This window comes from Impatiens glandulifera, chromosome 1 (assembly GCF_907164915.1).
Source record: "Impatiens glandulifera chromosome 1, dImpGla2.1, whole genome shotgun sequence".
Lineage (NCBI taxonomy): Eukaryota > Viridiplantae > Streptophyta > Magnoliopsida > Ericales > Balsaminaceae > Impatiens > Impatiens glandulifera.
Genome location: NC_061862.1, coordinates 12157870 through 12164591, shown reverse-complemented (window position 1 = coordinate 12164591; position 6722 = coordinate 12157870). Strand labels below are relative to the sequence as shown.

Here is a 6722-nt window from a genome sequence, read left to right as displayed (position 1 = left end):
TTTATTAGTACTTTTATTTATTTATTTATTTATTATGCTTATTTAGTAAATTTGTATTTACTAAATAAATATTTAGTAAATTTGTATTTACTAAATAAATTAAAAATCAAACAATTAGAGACAGCATTTTAAATAATAGAAAACACTAATTTTTATTTATTAAAATTTATTATTTTTTGAGTATATACAAATTTTTATTTAAAATCCAATTATTTTTGTTTTATTTATACATCATTTTTTAAATAAAATTATGAGCACGCTATTTATTTATTATTTATTATATTTATTTTATTTAGTTTTGTGTTATTGTATGAGAACAATATTATGCAAAAGGTTACAAAAAGTTAAGTTCAATTAATACAACAATAAATTTGTGTAGCAATTTTATCTCGGAAATATTCATCGTATCGGGTTCAATATATCTTTCATGTTCCTCAATATTTATGTAATCTTCGATACTAGGCCAAATTCCTTTTTCATTTCCTTAAAAATTATGGGATTATTTATATCATATTTCTCAAGATAAATTATGCAATCCTGCCACATTAATATCATTCACTTGCTTTCAATTGAAAACCCGAATAAAATATTATATTTCATTATTTTTCCAAATTTCAAGTGTCATCTCAATCACAATGAAGTGAATAACACCTTATTGGATGCGAAAAACTATATACTGGATTGTTTCGAACATTGTCAAGGGCTGATGGATCATTCATCATCAACTTGACATTTTTAGTTGTATAATTAGTTTCACCTATGTCAATTTAGTGACTCAGTTACCTTAGGGGTTACTTGTACATGAGTGTCATCAATAACACCAATACAATTCTATTAAATACAAGACGTAATAATAATATAATAATAATAATAAGATCAGCGTGAAATAGTCTAAAACTTTCATGGTCATGGTACAATATTCGGCTTCGGATACTACTCCCTTGCAATTTCTTACCCCAAATTCTGGGGTTCCACGGGGAATATTTACGCGATAATAGAGTGAATGCATTAATAATCTACGATGATCTTAGTAAACAGGTGTGGCATATCGACAAATGTCATTATTGTTACGTCGACCACCAAGTACTATATTTCTTTGTTTTCCAGGATATCAAAGAGACTCTTAGTTTGACACAACGACTATCTGCACAAATTGGCCAGTCGAAATTTGAAAAACACTCAAATCAACCATTAGATAAACAAAGTAAAATAGCCCAAATGAGAGAGTGCACTTACACCCACAACAAGACAGGATAATTTAGTGTAATCGTCAACAATTTCTTCAAATTGAAAAATCTTTTTATGTTCCAAGCACAAATGTTATTATATTTTTTTGTCTTTTTAAATATTAATGGTTATTCATATCATTAATAAGCTTTCCTCACATATTTAAATTGGGATAGTCCTTTTACATATTATACAAACAAAATCTTGACTATTCTAAATTAGAATATCCGGTTGCCTTTATTATACTAAGAATAACATCCCTCATCAAACTAAATTTGTAAAGAGAGAAAATCAAGGTATTTTTATTGGTTACTCTTCTAGTCAATGGGTTTTAGGGTTTTTTTACTTCAACTGAAAATTATTATTGTCTCAAGAGACATTATTTGTATGGAATACTATTCTTGATTCATTTTCTTATTTTTTTATGAATTACAAACTCTTCATTCAGAAACACGAAATTTTGAATTTTTGAATGAATAAAGGAAAATTCCTACTTGGTTAGATGATTTTGTGTCCAATATCACTAGAAACCATATATTATCTTATGCACCTCAAATATTTCTATATGCATCCAATTAAAAAAGTAACAATTATCTGGAATTCTTGGAAATTATATATATTTCAAACAACCAATAAATAAATAAATAATCATCTCAAATTACAAAAATGACAAAATGTTATAAATGATGAATGGACTATTTTACAAAATAATAACAAATGAGATCTGGTTTCATTTGGCATGATATTTTATTGTCTATAAAAAGTATTTCCTGTTATAAAGAAAGATTTGAAGGAAATTAAGATAGAAGGAAATAAGGAAAATGATGGCCTTGACTTTAGTTGACTTTAGTTGACTTTAGTGAGGGTTGTGCTTTGAGTTAGGGCAAATAATATCACAAATTATGTATGGCAATTTTTTTTCTTAATCTGGAATAAACTACATTATTTGATGTTAATGATAATTGTTAAAGGGACTAAGAATGTATGAGGAAATTTGTGACAATACATTATTGATAGGTATTGATAAAAGAAAATATGTTTAGCGTTGATGCATGGTTTTAGAAGAGGGGAAGTAATGGGGAAATGATAGATAGGGTTAGTATCCAGTCGCCAACGTAGGCATAAGACAGAAAAAAGGTTAAAAAAAATTTGGAACATTTCTCGATTTGTGCGTGTCATCCTTGCGCAGGGGGCATGCTAATCTTCTCTGTATCGTTCCAATTTTATCGGATGTCCCCAAAGGGAAATAAGCTTTTCCCGCTCTCCTTGTTAAAAATACTTCATTCTTGAGTTAGAGGATCGATATGGGATAAATTTTAGAAAATGAATGCACATCTGCTATTTCTTGTGAAAGACTACTAGAGCATTTTTCGATGAACGCATGTTTCAATATAAAGAATGAGGTTCCTTGAAAGAATGCCCTCGATTTATGGGGTTTTCTTTTGAGGGAATATTGATTTTATGAGAGAAAAAGAATGGGGAGCTACCCCTTATGTCATGTTGATAAAGTGTTCAAGGGCGGAGCTAGAATTTAAAATATAGTCGGGCTATGTTATTTCTATAAAACGTACCCGGCTAGAATGATAATAATAGCTAGAATGATAATAATATGAAGTAAATAAACAAAACATACGTAGTTTACGGTCACTAGATCTCTTCATCGACCGACGAACTCAATAGCGACGGCATTTCTCCACGTCGTTATTTCCATTCGCATGCAAACTGTTTTGAGTTACCCGAGTTGTACATAGACCCGCCCTTGAAGGTATCGATGCCTCTATTAATTATAAGTAACATTTGTCATAATGAATATAACATACGTTTATTAATTATCAAATACGAGTCATATACCTTATTTGAAAGTACGAGTTATAACTACCCTCGTAGTAATAACTTCAATCCAAATTAAAACGAATTTTGTGAAAATCAAATATTTAAAATAAAATTCTTTTTATTGAAGCTAAACTAATAATTCATTGTAATAGTTTGTTATTAACATTGATATATATAAGTTTGATAAAATAATATACATAAAAAAAGTATCAAGTTCTTAAAAATATTATTAAATAGAAGAAGAAAAACCATAAGGCTCAATAATAACAAAAAAAAAAAAGTGTGTTGTCCCACATTGTTAGATGAAGTGAAAATAGGGATCCGATATTATTATAAGTGGGGAGTTGGTGATTACAGGAAACTATGAAGCCAAGCATTGAACACAAAGCGAACTATTCTTTCGCCTTTTACTAAAGAATACCGTGTGTTCTTTGCCACTTTGCAATACATGGCATACGCCTATTTTTGTTGGGTCCTCTAAACGGAGCCACCCTACAATTGAGTTTAAACTTTGAATTTGTCTTATCTATGAAAATTTAATTCAAAATTATATTCTTTTAGAGAACTGCGCAGATTAATTTTTTACATCATAGTTAATTCTCTTCAAAAATCATTTAGTTAGAGGAGTGAATAAAATGTCTTTTTGTTCGTGTAAACAATTACATATTTTTCATAGAAATGTTTTATTTTTCGACATATGTCAAAATATAGATGAATGATAAAGTTTAATCTATCGATCAAAACTTTCTTTGAAGATTTAAATACGTAGATTGCACTTTCAAGTGAAAATATTATCTTGTAGACGTAAAGTATTTCATTTAATAATATCAATATATTATTTGATAACAACATTATATTTCGTGTAGTGCAATTCACATCCTTAGTATTTAATCATTTTTATCGTAATTTTCAATGTATTCATTTTATTATCTCAATTAAATTTAAAAGGTTTTAATCTCTTAAAGAGGACGAGTTGAAAATAGACATTTGGTGATCTAGTTCATGTATTTTCATGATATGCATCCATAATTTATCTATGCCATTTAGCTATGTTGGTAATGTGACCATGGAAAGTTTAGTTACGATGATGCTAACTAAAGTCGCTATGATCCTTTATTAATATAGTTAATGGACCAGATTGTAAGGGATACCCTAAAGTTTATAATAATCATCCAAGCTAGCAATAAGATTACACTATTGTGGATTTGCATATTCGTCCCAGTGGGAGATTGTTGGATTATTTTATAATTAATTCAATAATTATTGGGCATTTAGTGCAATATTTATAGTGTTGGGCTATTATGTAATAAACCTAAACTAAAGTGATCAAATATGGTATTAAGGAGGTTTATGGGGGCACGTAGGTTATGGAGTAAATTTGTAGAGACAAAAAAATGGTTTTTTAAATATCTATGAGGGACTGATTTATAAAAACCGAAATCTAATAAAGATAGTTATGGTCCACAATCTATATAGTGCTACACTAGATCAAGCCCATTGAACTTAATACATGTCGATTGATATTAGTAGGGTTACAACATTTAGTAGGTAGGAGAAGGACATCTTTCTTGTCTCCCCATCGACTTAGAGGATTAATAGAGTGAGAAATCCCAAAGTGAAATTAAGGGTTGTGCTAGATTGGAAGATCCATCAACCGAAATTCAACCCAGAAACAATTAAGAATAATGTAAGCTAAATATATATATTCCATTTCTAGTAATTGAATTGATTTATCATCTCAAATCCTTTGTTTAATATTTAACGGCTATTTAAAATTTATATAAAGTATTATTAGATTTGGTTTATAAAATATTACATATGATGAATTAGTGGAGAGCACGCAACATCCCATGCATTAGTGGAGAGCACGATTTTTTCGTCAGAATTACTCAAATATTCTTTCTGTAACAATAGTAGAATATAGAATAAAGCCCTCCGTCAATGGTTGCTACGACCATCGACAGAGACAGTGAAAAACTCTCCAAGATTTTTAGTTTTGAAGCTCTAACACCATGTTAAATTTTTTAAGTGAAATATGTAAACTGGAAATTGTATTATTGAAGTTATTATCCAAACAATTACATCTCCTTGATTTATATAAGAGTTTTAAAACTAACTAATTAGTTTTAAACTAACTAATATGTATTAAAACTAATTAGTAGTTTTTATCTAACTAATTAATAATTTATTAAATTGTATAACTATTTTACATCTCCCCTCAAGGAGAAACATAGTAGAAATAATGTTTCACCTTGACAAAACAAGTGGATGAAAATCAAGTTACGATCATGCAGTTATTGTCTTCGGACAAACAATTAGTAAACTATATATTTTATTTACCAAAAACCCAGACAAATATATAATATTAATTAGAAACATCCCATTAATATTAGGGTTTAGGGGGGAAACTGAATGTTATATAAACTCGTGTCATAACCTTAATCTGTCAAAATATCATTATCTTTATAACCATCTTCTCAATAATATTATCTCTATCGGTTGGACGTAGCCAAATTTTATCTTTGTGAACCACGTTAAAATATTTGTCTTTCTTTATTGCCTACATTATCTAATGCTATTCTGTTAGCACAATAACATTATACTTTATGACGGTAGAGTTATGTTAACCACCTCAAATAAAAAATAAAAAATTCACAGAAAACAAAGTTAAATAAATGTGTTATTAATAAGTAAATAAGCACTTAAGTGGGTAGAACATTGCAGTACTAATATGATTTTATATTAAAAGAAAGGCTATAATAAACAATGTTAACAAAAGTTACACTAGTTAATTAAGATAAATTACTTAAAATATATTTGTCTTTTTATTTATTTATTTATTAAACTATGATTTTTATTTTTTAATGTAGGGAACTAACAAGTTCTATAGGGTCACGAACACGGTTTTTGTAGTAATAACTAATGACTATGGTCTCCGGATTAGTGGAGTTAGCTCATAGGTCATCTCCCCATCTTCCATTAGCTTAAGTCAAGTATTCCACTTTGATTTATATTCCAATCTCTTTACTTTAATCTACCAATAACAAATCAATCTTTTCCCATTTTCTTCTTCATCAGCTGATCACTCATTTGAAAAAGAAAAAAATGGGTGTTGTGAAGATCAACCAGGAATTCAAGACTCAAGTTACACCAGAGAGATTATTCAAGGCCTTGATCCTTGACTCTCACAACCTCAGTCCCAAGCCTAGCCTAGCCTCCATAAAGAGCATCGAATTCCTTGAAGGAGATGGTGAAGTCGGAAGCATCAAGCAGATACAAGTGAAAGTTAATTACCAATCAATGATTATAAGAAGATAACCAGAATCATTTTTCTTATTAATTGATATAATTTTTACAGACAGACCAATTAAATATGTGAAAATATAGGATAGATGCATTGGACAAGGAAAAACTCATGTGCAAATACACTTTAATTGAAGGGGATACCTTATGGACAAGCTCGAGTCCCCATCATTTACGAGGTGAAGTTTGAGCCACACGGTTACACAGGGAGTGTTTGTATGATCACGAGCAAGTACAACACCAAATAGTGCGTGAAGATCAGCGAAGATGATATCGAGCTTGGGAAGGATAGGGCGGTCGGATTGTGTGAAGTCGTTAAAGCTTATTTTTTTGGCACATCCTCAAACCTACACTTGAAT

The 6722-nt window shown here is 29.4% G+C and overlaps 1 non-coding gene and 2 pseudogenes across 1 annotated transcript; 2 read left to right on the top strand and 1 right to left on the bottom strand.

Annotated features, from left to right (window-relative positions):
- Window positions 1-2370: 2370 nt before the first annotated feature.
- On the bottom strand, window positions 2371-2473 carry LOC124923015. Its single transcript, XR_007098056.1, has one exon. It is a non-coding gene; the product is annotated as a U6 spliceosomal RNA (small nuclear RNA).
- Window positions 2474-3426: 953 nt separating this feature from the next.
- LOC124922919 lies at window positions 3427-3550 on the top strand (annotated as a pseudogene).
- Window positions 3551-6122: 2572 nt separating this feature from the next.
- LOC124923621 lies at window positions 6123-6720 on the top strand (annotated as a pseudogene).
- Window positions 6721-6722: the final 2 nt, after the last annotated feature.